At 47.7% G+C, this 12950-nt stretch overlaps 1 protein-coding gene across 2 annotated transcripts in view; it reads left to right on the forward strand.

Annotated features, from left to right (window-relative positions):
* The first annotated feature begins 4698 nt into the window (after positions 1-4698).
* The window catches only part of kcc (solute carrier family 12 member kcc), a 436470-nt gene continuing 428218 nt past the window's right edge, over positions 4699-12950 (forward strand). Inside the window, exon 1 of one of the 2 annotated variants that reach the window (XM_065424384.1) lies at positions 4699-4830. The gene's annotated coding sequence lies outside the window, so the exon portion shown is untranslated. The remainder of the gene's footprint in view (positions 4831-12950) is intronic. The other variant, XM_065424386.1, reaches the window with a different exon arrangement.

Raw genomic sequence — 12950 nt, forward strand, 5'->3', positions numbered from 1 at the left:
TTCGGGAGCATTGTCGACCGCGGCCCCTCCTGGATCCCCCATGTATCCTACTTAAGGAAGAGACTCCTCTCGATCAGTTACCTTTTCAAAGCCATCGCTGGAAAAACATTGAGACCGTCGGTGTATTTTATGCTTCAACTGTAGAAAGCGCATTTCATGGGTTTCTTGCGTTACAGCACTGTGGTGCTGTCAAGCACCCGGAGAACAAATCTCAGAATGCTTGCGAGCATGCAAGTTCAAGCGCTTAGAACCTGTCTTGGTCTACCGCGATGCGCTTCCACAGCGGCAACAACTGACATCGCTTGGAAACATCCCATCAGTCCGTTGTCTCCATAGACACCCTTAGAAATATTCTTGGGCACCTTTCCCGACTCCAGCCTCAATGCCTTGCTTCTCTCTCGAAAAGTAGACCAGAGACAACTTTTTCGGGCTTTGTAATCTCCTACCGATCCTCTCTTCCATCCGATTTTACGCCTGCAGCAAGATCACTTTGTCATTTGTTGTGTCTCCGGCAGCCACAAGTGTGGCTTTCCACTCCAGGAGTTGTAAAGAAGTCCGACTTTCCGACTTGTGCCCTGAATCAAGCCGCTCTACATCTACTGCACGATTCCTACTCCAATATCTAGTTCATATTTATAGATAAACTACATTTTATAAACGTTGTCTATAAATGAACGGCCGCGCCTGAATCCTCTGGATAAACTCTATAGTGTTCCAGATACCACTACAGACGCGTTGGAACCCTCCGTTTCATTAGTTTTACTACACAACTAGCAAGCGCGATCGGATGGTATGACGCAATGTCCAAAATATGACTTGCCAGATTTGAGGAGCGGAATCGGGCATTTTGAATTTCCTTCCTAGGGAACCATGCCAGCCTGCCAGGAGTCGTTGTACAGGAGCAGAAGTGCCTTTCGAGCCCGTTCACCAAGGTTACACAGAGCGCGGTATTACATACCGCGCTCTGTGTAACCATTTGGTCCTGGCGCTGAGTAACGCCTGCCGAAAGCAAGCGCAGCTTCTAGTTCGTCCAGAGAAAAGGGGCACTCCATACGGCGATCACGTAAGAACGGCGAGGCGTCGGCCGCCCGCATTCCAGGGGAACTCTCTACAGGCAGTCCTCATACAGAAAGGTTCTACAACGTCGATATCTCTTCAGTGTAGGTAAAGAGCCAGGTGGTTAAATGGATGGCACTGCCCAGGGGTTCTGCGTAGGCCACGAACAGTTCTTCGTATAAGAGACAACAAAGGTTTTCAGGGATCCAGAGACTCGAAGAAAGATACCCATCGTTACCCAGATACCCATCAGCGTATTCATACGACGCTGTATTTTCTTCTGTGTGCGTCTGGCAAATCTCAAATCATGAATGGGCTTTGTGCGTCCGTATGTTCGTTCCGCACGATGGTGAATAACATTAAGCTTCTAGCTTGACCTTGAAGTCGTTGCATGCGTTACGCAAGCGAATGTGTGGCAGTCAGCACCTTTTAGTACTGAGTGCTCTAGGCTGGATGGTAAGCCGTCGCGACAGCAGTCTTTTAGGATCTATTTGAATTTCGGACAGTCGACGCAATGGAGCGCTGCGAAAAACTTAAGAGTTAGTCAGTCCCTCAATCCTCAACCAAGCTGTAGAACCGTTCAATCCTTCTGTGAAACGATTGCCAGACAAAGGTTACGTCTAGGCAGCTAGACCGTACGCTGTTCGTCGCAGATATGGGGGGCTTCCCTCATTTGACAAATTTCTCGTTCAGAGGCAAAGGGCACAAATTTTCTGTCCCTCTCGTTCATCTTTAAGCTTTGCCGGAGATAATTGTGCATATTTAAGCACGCAGTCGTCACCTACGGCTGTGGAGTCGTTGTCGAAACTCCCCGTAAGCGCTCGTAGTTTGGTCGACTTGATGGTGGTAAGTGGGCTCCCATAATTGTGAAGGTAACATTGCTAGTCTCCACAGTTAAACACACGTATTGGTTTTCATTGTGAGGTGACACTGGAGAATGAACATATGCCAAGCCACGGCGTATGAAAACAATAAGCTTGCTGCATTGCCCGTTGGTGGAGGAGATAATGCACTCATACCCGGACAGTCCGATGGGAGATGATATGCTTGGCTCACAAATGCCAATAATGGGAAACCTATTCGCAAATTTGAACTGTTCAAAGTCGGACATGCGTGGCTTTAGCCCTCTGCCGTTCCATTAAAGGACAGACGCATTCTGGACCTCCTCTCGAAACGATGCCATCTGGCGGGCCGTTGCCCCTTTACCCTAGAGCCGCAAATATTCAGTTCAGGATGTTCAGCATCTCCAGTGCGCTCTGCGCCGACGGGGTTTTCATGTTGTTGAATAGACCACACATAGCATCCATCAGTATCCGCAACATGATTCGACCTGGCGATTATCAGATGTCGTTGCATCAGCGGTTGGTGAGAGTGTCGAGGGCAGCGGCATTCGGGGTGAGTCCGTGGCAGGTTGTGCTTTTGGAAGCGCTGGCCACTTTTCCGGATGATCGAGAGTTTTTCCAATTTCTTCGTTTTCACTGTATCCTTCTCGGTGGTGCTCCGCGTTGATGCAGCAGCCTCTTTGGCGGAACACGGCGTGTCGCTTGGTGCGGCTTTTTGTGGCGCTTTTCGGCGGCGATACCGTCGCCACCTAAGTATAGGAGCAGCTCCCAGACTTTAAGCAGTGCCGTATTCTGCTTTTCGTTTTCCCATTTCTTTTTGTGCTTCTTTCCTTTTTTTGTAATATCTTTTTTCTATTATCTTTATTCCCCTTTACCCCTTTCCCCAGCACAGGGCAGCCAGATGGTCTGGGAACTGGCTAACCTTCCTGTCTATCCGTCTATTCCTGCTTCCTCCTCCCCGTTGTGTTGAATGATCTCACACCATACGTTTTAGAACCGTGAATTCCTTCAGGAACCGTGGGTAGTCCTTCAATGAGGCTTCGTTGGAACCACGCCAATTAGGGCACATTAGGACGGTCGCGTGGCAGGCGTCTTGTGAATATAGGATTCAGCACGCCGCGGACACACAATATATTTCACACAGACGCTTTTTACGCGGCCAGTCTTGAATCACTTGTGACACTGTATGGACTTCGGTATGTATGGTTGAACTGGACGGCAAACGTGGCCAACTTTAACGTGAGAGGAAAGGCTGTCTCCCTTAAAGACGAGCTTCACACAGCAAGTGTTTCCGAGTCTGATGCGCTGCGTGATGAGAGTGCCTTCTGTCGTTGGCTTTATTAATATCGGCAAGTCGTCTGTCGGAATGGAAACATCGGCGCACTATTTGACGCCAACAGTGCCGTTAAAGCCAGGCATCTGTAAACAAGCATCTGTAAAAGCAAGTGTTGCTGCGCGTTCTGCAAGCCGCGGACCAATGTATGTTAAGTCGGGCATGGAAGAGTCGGCGCTCCTTTATGGCGGTGTAGATGATAGCGGCCAAATTTAACGCAACCGAAGCGAAATTTGAGCAAGTTCAGTGCCTCGCGGGGTGGTTTAAACCAGCGCTGTACGGCACACGGCCGAGCAAGAAACGGCATATTGCAGCGCTATATATGCATTAACTCCGCCCAAACGACCGGCCTTCGCAACGCCATTGAACATTTATTCAATTTTTTTAATAGTATTATCATTATTTTGCCCCGATCTTGCCCTTAGCTCGATGAATCGGCAAGAGCTCGCGAATGCAACGAAAAAAAAAAATGTATTTTCTTCGCGACATGAATATGCTTCCTGAAATTGAGAGCTGCATGTTCTGCTGGTGTTGATGTAAATTTGTTGAGGCTCCCATATGTCAGCTTTGCATGAATACGCCACTGGGAAACTCACGTTTTTTTTTTTTTTTCGGCGCCCGTCGTAAGTGAATTTAATGCTCTAGTGTGTACCACCCCTATATGCCACCTTCTGTGCTATACAACATAGTCATACCGGCTTTTGAAGTAAAATCGTCATTCCTTTAGTTTCCCGATTTCTAGAGCTTTGTAGGAAGCGAGGAGATGGAATGGAACGCAAGAACCCGTCATACAGTGCTTATATGAAGGTCCCAAAGGTCTCTAGGTACTACGCTATAGCTGGAAACCTAAACGGGTGGGAGTCGACTGGCCGCCGCAGCAAGCGAACTGCTTCGCACTCGTGCGCAGCTAAGTGCCGTGGAAGCAGCCGGCAACAGCTTGCCCAGCATGATGGAAAAAAAAAAAAAACACACGGAGCCGAAGCAGACGGCGTGCTTGGCTGGTGCACCTGTGAGCTCTTGTCGGAGTGCAGCTGCACCTCTCGCCCCACTCGTCCCTGACCGCGCTGCATCCCTCTCCACCAGCACCACGCTATCCCCTTCTCTTTCATTGTTGCAACACAGCTGTGTTCTGTTGAATATGTCCCCGTCTGTTTCCCGTTTGCTCTTCTCGCGCGCCACTCATGCCGCACGAGCGCGGGCGTTATTTTTATTTTCCTTTTCGCGACATCTCCGCGGCCGATCGGTGCAGGCCGACTTATTTTCTTTCCCTTTGCGTTTTTTTATTCCGCACACCGTGGAAACTCGCGTCGTCTCCCCGTATTGCGTCCTCGGCGGCGGAACCCTGTAGCCGCTCGAGCACGCGCTCTGACGCCGCGAGCTCCGCGCGCGCTTCTCCCCACGCAGCACCGCGGTCTCGGATCCGGCGCCGGAAGCGCGCCGTGCAGTTTCTCGTTTTGTTTTGCTTCGTTCTTTGTTGCTCTTCTTTCGGCCGCCGCACGGCGACGACGGTGTCTGCAAGCGGTCGTAAATTTCCCCTCCTTGGCCAGTTACATTCTCGGCTTGCCTGCCACACTTCGTGCAGCGGGGGAGCCCAAGCGAGTGAGTAGTAATCACGCCGTAGTAGTTTCCTTTATCGCCCCCCGATCGTCTGCTGCTGTTGCGTGGCCTTTTGTTTCGCCGAGCGCGTCCGATGCTTGCGCGGTTCCGCGCAGCCCGGAGCCGCGGAAAGCACGCGGGCAACAGCTGCGGCGAGCGTGTGCGCCTTCTCGCGCGCCGTTGATCGAGCCATCATCGGGCCCAGCCTGTTAGCTGCCCACGCGAATCGGGAGGCCGCGCTAAGCGCCGCCGTTCGATTTGCAATTCGCGGCGCTTCTCGTTCGATTTCCACGCGCGGTACCAGCGTAATCCCAAAACGCAAGGAATGGGAGGAGCTATTTGCATAGATGAACACCGGCTGCGATGTTGTATTATTTCACGTATAGCCGTTCGCTTGTACGGAAGTCTCGCATAGCCTACTGGACTCTGTGCCGCTCGCGGGACCTGCATCCGAATGTACGATTTCTTCGCCTCATCGCACGAACTGCCAGCTTCTGAGAGTAGAACGCCAGCGAGGAACATGCATCGCGTTGTACACATTATCCAACGGCGCGTGCTATAACTAAAGAGGCACGTGAAGAAAGGGAAAGTCTATAACTATAGGCACGTGACGAAAGGGAAAGTCGTGATTTGTAATACAAACTCGGGAACACCCGTGCTCATTTCTTCTCTATGGTGACGACGCAGACTTTTCTTTACAGCCTCGGATAATTTAACTACGGATATAGACTACGTGTCTTAACAAGTGAAGAAAACCATTCTCTACAGATTCGTGCCCCTAACTCCGGTGTGGTTCTGCAATTGAGCCGTGCGGTAGCTGTTTCGACAAACACTTTAAACGACCTAATATCCTTTGGGCTCCTAATTAGCGCAGTTTTGGATAATTATCCCGCTAACTATATAGCCAGTAGTTTGCGGCATATTGGTGATGAGTTGCACAAATTACTCGTACTAGTACCCGAATACACAGCCGGTCCGTTTTCCAGTGCGCGAAATTTAGTGCCCGCGAATTCTTCCGAACCTTTACTCCGTGATGAGCATGCAGAAAAATGAGTTGACGAGTAAACAGGCTGGTTGGAGAAGTCCCTGATAGGCTAGATATTCGATACAGTTATCCCACGCTTAGGCACTGTCATGTATAAAAAATAGGTTGGTTTCTTATAGTGTTGACAAAATAGGTGCGCATTCGGCTCGTTCCCGAAGTGCCCTTTGTGTGGCTCAGCCGCGGGACATGTCCGACGGGCAAACGGAAAAAGTAGGGGTTCTACTAAACGCGCAAATTGCGGAAGTAGAGCTTTGGCTAACCTGCGATGTATAGTAATACGAGCGAAATGGACTGTTTGTTTGCCCGCAAGGCCCGTTTGGTGTGCGGGTTCAAAGGGCGCGTCCGGTTCCGAGGGCGCTGTCGGGTTCTGTCATGCGACAGGCCTCGCTCGTTGCCGCAGCTGCCACCTCCATCTGTCGGTCGCACTGCCGGAAGCTTGCGCGACTGGGTGGTCATTCTCTTTTCCTCACGCCCACCTGTCGCGCTTAAGACGACTCGACTAGGAAGGCGGATGCGGATAGGGCTGCAGGCATCGCGGCCGCTGCAGGCTCTTCGCACGATACGGCTGCCCGAAGGCTGCTAATTTCAGGCAAGGTCTAATGAAAGGCGGCTGGTCGGCGTTTCCTTTCTTTTATTTCTTTATTATTTCTTACGCGTCGTTACTTGAAGCCTAGTATAAACCGAACCACACTTACTTGCGCTTGTAAGAAAGAATGCTGATCTTTAGATCAATCGTAGTCAACGAGGAGGAAGAATTGTTGCATTCACACACACTGCTGTTTTGCAAGGTTTGACAGCGCGTAACTACAAATGTGTTTCTACGACACGTTTGGCGCTCCTATCAGAAAGTGTATGCAGGGTGCCCTAGCTAACTTTAGCCATTGTTTAAATATATACGAGAACACTCCGCGGGGACGCGACCAAATGCGTGTCGTTGCCTATTGTAAGAAGCAAGTCACGCGATGTTCTTTTTTTACATCCCACTTAAATAAAAATAATTAGTCAATATTAATTAAGTATCAACTTTAGGGCATAACTTCCAATTGGAAACGTGTAGAACGTTCTACGAAACATATATATTTCAGCAGCTTCTAACCTCTCGCTTGTTACGCAATCATTTCTTTGCGTCCTAGGAAAGCCCGCGAAATATACTTTTAAAAAAAGAAAAAAAAAGAACGCTACATGGGCGGTATACCTATTCCAATATGTTTTCATTCCAATCTCCTGACGTCAAATTGCGTAACCGCCGACGCAAGCATCGGGTGGTGACCCGCAGGGTTGTCCGAACAGACCAATCAAATGCTCCCCTCGTTCATAGGAGGTCACTTTTGTTTGCTTGAAAAACGAATAACATTACCTGCACTCACAAGAGGCGAGGAGCATGCTCAAGTGTAGAGGGATTCGAAGGGACCGAGCCACTGAACTGAATATCGATAACCGGGTGAAGAGGGTGTTGCTGGCGTCTGCGATTGGTCCGCTTTCGCTTACTTAGCTTGCGGTGGCTCGTCGACAATCGCGGTGGCATGCAACGGAAGCTTAAGAATGACGCTAAAACGGATCCTCAGCAAAGAAGAGTTGGCAGAACGGGGTCGTAAACGTGCTGAAAGTTCTCGAAAACGTTTCACGGCCATGCAAAAAAGTATTATTACACGCAAATAAACCCATGTTCTCCGGCAGGGGCGAGTAGTCAGTGCCGGAGCGATCGGCAGCAGCCATCTTTTATTCCTTTCGCAACAGGGCAGCCTGCGGCTATTCAGAAGAAATTTCAGTTTTATTCGGCTTATTATTGCATCTTTAACGCGTACGCGTCACTTTGACGCGGTGAGTTTTTACGGTTTTGGGACGTCACGTGAGCTTGGTGCAGCCAGCTCATGCGACGCGTGAAGTGGGTGCAGCCCGAATACTTTTGACCTATAGCCGAGGGCTAATGGCAAAAAGGCGTCGAATCAGAAATAACTATTTTTGTTTTGTTCGGTCAAATTATGCATAATCTGGGTGTACACGTCATATCAGATGGCGAGCTATCGCGGTTTTCGTGACGTCGCGTGACAGACAGGGGAAGTGGGATGGTCCCAAAAATCTTTTGACCATTCGCGGTGGGCTGATTGCAGAACTGGAATAGAAAAGTTTGGAATAGTTTTACGTTATAGCGCGCATGCCCGCTTTCGAGCTGCGATTTCCGTGCTCTCAAGCGTGGCGCGTATCGCGACGAAATCGTGGAGGACATTCCGAAGCGCCGTGATAAGGTAGCCCTAATTGTTGGCAGTGCGGTTTCCGCTGCCTGCGTCCTCATTTCAGTTTTCTGTTACTGAGGACGAGGTTAACGGTTGGATACCCATCCGAGGGCGGGTGCATATCGATGGAGGCGAAACTCACAAGAAAAAGTACGTGTACCTAGATTTAGGTGTAGTACCTTGAGGTACTCCCGAGTGGTCAAAATTAAACTAGAGACCTCCACTATATGGGGTCTTTCAATAGCCCCAGCGTTGGTTTGGGACGTTGAACGTCATGAATCAACCAGTTATATCGGTTTCTTTGCGAACTGGGAGTGCAGTAGACCCTCGGGCGGTTACCCTCGCGACTTTTCCAATGAGCAACCACTCGTTCTGAATCTTCTTTCCAATATGCATAACCGCCCTCTTTCTGAATGCGCTCAAGTGAAGACGACAACGCGGTTTGCATTTTAAATATTAGCTGAAAACTCCTATAAGGAGCTTCCATCGTGTCTTTTCTTTACGAGGTACGATTTAGCCTCGAACATGAAAAAGAAAAAAAAACATTCTTGTGAATTTTTTTTTATCCTGAAAAGACAAAGTTCTCTAAAACGTGCCTGTAACAAATAGTGACCGCGGTCGCAAGTGACACTTTTTGAGGAAGTATGCATGAATTTCCTGAATGAAACATACGCTCTGTTCTGCTTGAAATATCAAAATCGTATCATATCATACATACTAGCATACCATATCAATATAAATATCAATATCGTAACTACTTACACATTTTTTTTCATAAATATGCTTTATGTCCCTTTGTTGATAAATAAGTTGTTTTCTAGAGCACGCCATGCTTAGTAAAAGTATCAAACATGGCAGCTGGGACAGCTCAGACTATACGAAGGTAATATTAAAGCTCATTGGCATTTCTTTCCTCACAGGAAGAGGGACATGAGCTAAAGGACATAAAGCCTGGTAGAGGCACTTGTTCCCTGTACAATACAGCCTAAATTGCAGATTTTTTAAGCATAGGACACCGTGTGCCTTGATGTGCATACTATACATTCATACCTTACACAGTACATACAATACACGCAACACAATGCACTAATGCTTTATACAGTAGAAAATGCGCAATACACTGGTCGTGACGCATGATGCACACGTAAAAACAGGTAAAGTACGTGCTACATGCACTTATGTGTACTTGGAGGCTCATAATTTACCTAAATGTAAGTCAAGAAAAGTTGAGAAGTGATTATTATGTAGTGGAGATTCTTGTTCCCTACATAATAAATACATTTTTTTAAAGCAATTGACGTCGAAGTGTTATGTTCTTCTAATGTTATGTTTACCATATCAGGAATACGACAGTCCGTGTCCTGATGGCCGTAATATACAGTGTATTCAAAATTAAACTTTATGATTTTATTAAAATTAGGCACCGGGAGGCATGTGAAGACCACCTGTGCCAATAAGTTATGTGGCCGGGTGGACACAAAGTGATATGACAGTTATCGCTGTCAGCAGCCCAGTTAACTAAAATTGAATAATTAACTTATTGTTGACTGCAGCAATTGGGTACGTTTGTATTGGAAAGTTAGAGGCAGTCGTGTTTCCACACGGTATCAGCTGGAAGAATTCTTCTAGCGTGTCTGTGCTCTGAGATATCCGACTACATATTTTAGTTGTCGTTCACATGATCACGCATGCGAACGCAGATGTGAAGAGAGTTAGGATCGGCGCAAAGCGTACCTGATGTGACGCGGCTGTTGCGTACGCCGTTTAGTCTGACAACAGGGCGGAGGCATAGGCAAAGATGATAACTGTTCCCCTTCCCCTCTCGGAAGCGACATAAAAAAAAAAATTGAAGAACCCGGAACGGCTGTCGCAACACGCGACCACGCAGCTTGTACCTATGGCGGCAGCTGCCGTGCCGAGATAATGGCGCGAGCGGAGAAGCCGGAGGGCAGCGCGCGTGCGTAATGGTGACTAGACGAGCGGGCATGGTCCTTGCCTGGGCTACGCAAATAAAGTGACTGCTGCTCCAAGTTCTGTTTTATTGAAATCAAGAACAACAACTGCACGGCCCACCGCGCTGTCATGTCTTGATTTCGCCAGCCGAGAGGGGAAGGGGAAAAGTTATCATCTTTGCCTATGCCTCCTCCCGTTGTCAGACTAAGCGGCGCACGCAACAGCCGCGTCACATCAGGGAGGAGCTTTGCGCCGATCCTCACTCTCGTGCATGCGTAATCATGCGAACAACTAAAATTTGGAGCCGGATATCTCGGAGCACCGAGACGCTAGAAGAATTCTTCCAGCTAATACCGTGTGGAAACACGACTGCCTCTAACTTTCCAATACAAACGTACCCACTTACTGCAGTCAACAAAAAGTTAATTATTCAATTTTAGTTAATTGGACTGCTCACAGCGACAATTATCATCTCACTTTGTGTCTCCCTGGACACATAACTTATTGGCACAGATGGTCTTCGCGTGCCTCCCAGTGCCTAATTTTAAGGAAACCATGAAGCTTAATTTTGAACACTCGATATCTTACGGCCGTGCAGAAGATTGCCTTTCACCGGAATATATGCACGTGAAAAGCACTCTTCCATATGTTTTACGTAAGCAGCATTGTGAACAACAACAACATCTTGTAATAATAAGCTTCAGTTGCTGGTAGATTTAAATGTTTTATAAGCAGACCATGCGGCGGAAGGTTTTCGGATTTACTGTTATAACCTTCGCAAAACCTGAACACATTTTTCTATAGTACAACAAATTCTTTGTAACTCTTTTTTGTTGTGGACCCCCATACTAATATACGTAGAGTATGTCAGCTTGGAATAGAAAGAAATGGAATTATATAAAGCCTTCTTTTTCACCGAACGGGAACAAATTCAGATACGTATACAACCAACCGCTCTGCGCTGTAAATTTGTTTGCTTTTAGACTGTATTCCAAGATAAGTCACTCTAAAACGAGACACCCTGAAAAATTTTGTAAAGTTTTTTTTTTACATGCGTAAGTGTCGTTGTGTTAAAAATAAAAAAAAATTACATTGCCTAAGTTTCCAAGCCGATTACTTTCTGCAACCGCGTAGGTACATGCGCGCGGGGTTGTCTTGTTTTGTTTTGTTTGGCGAGAGTGTCCAGCTCCTAGGTAGTGCATTAAAACATTTAACGCTTTTTTCTTAAACCTCAATACCAACGTTTATGTAACTCGCATGTTACATAAGTAGTGGATGATTGTGCCTTACGCTGTGCGTAAGGCACAAGCGCAAAGGAAACGTTCCTTCTCTCTCTTGCACGAAAATTAAACCTCGCGTTTCGCTTGTAAGAGAAATACGGAGTTCTAAATATGAAATAGTTAACGTTTCAGTAGCGTGTAGTAGCGACCATCTGCAAAATATCACTGAGCGTTCTCTTCTGTGTGTTCACAGCTCACTCAAAACACTTCAGCTACCATAATCTCGCAGCTCAGTCCACGATTGAAAGCTGGAAATTTCACGTGAGCGATGGTTAATCTTGTGATTCAAGCGGCACAGATTCGATGCAGTGGGATTTTAGGATTGTCGGCTTGATGAACTAGCTTTGGGCTTATGGAAGAAGCGTTACTTAGAGTGGGTCACAATTTCTGAAAAAACAACAGCTGTAGTACCTTGCAAATTTGCGAAAGACGACTGAATCAGACGTTTGTCTTTGAAAATCTAGTAAATTTTGCAGGCTAAGTCACGTGTTTATGGAATAAGATAGCCTGCAAAAATACTGACGTGAGCGTAGCAAACCGGCACAAATGAGTGCAGTACAACAGTATGTTTATTGCGGCGTATCAGGATATGAAAAAACTAAAAAATAAAAATTGCTAGAGTTGTACACGCCAAAACCACGGTCTGATTCTGGGGCACGCCGTAGCGGGGGACTCCCGTTTAATTTCGACCACCTGGAGTTCTTTAACGCATACTTAAATTTAAGCACATGAGTGTCTTTGCATATTGCCCCCATCGAAATGCAGCCGCCGCTGCCGGAAACGAACCCACTACCTGTATTCGAGCAGCGCAACGCCATAGACCCTAAGTTCCCGCGACGGGTTATCAGGACGTCTGCCACGTATTGACCGCGGGGGATATTCTGTAGGAGTCCACCTAGTAGATTGCCCATTTTAACCACCGCTGAGTGGCCGGGGCCGCTCGTCTCCTCCTCGCTCGCACAGCTCCATCCAATCAGTACATCAGCAGCGGCCGAAATGGACGGTCCACTGGGTGGGCTCTTGCAGGATACCTTTCCGTGTCTTTGTCTTGCGGGTGCTGGCTCGTTGCCAGTGGATAAGATTGAGCGATTGGGGTGCCAGAAGTTCGTAATTCTATATTTAGAGAACACTGTGGTATAAACTTTTTTAAAACAGGGTTGAAGTACCTCAGACAGGCTGGCCAACGTTTCGATAGGTGGACCTATCTTCGTCAAAGGCGGCCTCGTCATCCTCGGCGTGTTAGTTTTAAAGGGTTAGTGCAGTGACGTCACGTGCGGGTGTCGTAACGTCACTGCACTAACCCTTTAAAACTAACACGCCGAGGATGACGAGGCCGCCTTTGACGAAGATAGGTCCACCTATCGAAACGTTGGCCAGCCTGTCTGAGGTACTTCAACCCTGTTTTAAAAAAGTTTATACCACAGTGTGCCATTCCATCTGCCAGCCCCTTTCATATTTAGAGAAGTATAGGAAGTGAGCATGAATCCGGCTGCGCGAGGAAGGGGAGAGAGAAAAGGGAATGTAAGCTTGCCTAGAAATAACGAAGTAACGTGTCTCAGTATACGCAATTTAATCTGCTCTTTCCTATATTAGCTTCGCCAATAACCGTTG

The sequence above is a fragment of the Dermacentor albipictus genome, chromosome 1 (assembly GCF_038994185.2).
Source record: "Dermacentor albipictus isolate Rhodes 1998 colony chromosome 1, USDA_Dalb.pri_finalv2, whole genome shotgun sequence".
Taxonomy (NCBI): domain Eukaryota; kingdom Metazoa; phylum Arthropoda; class Arachnida; order Ixodida; family Ixodidae; genus Dermacentor; species Dermacentor albipictus.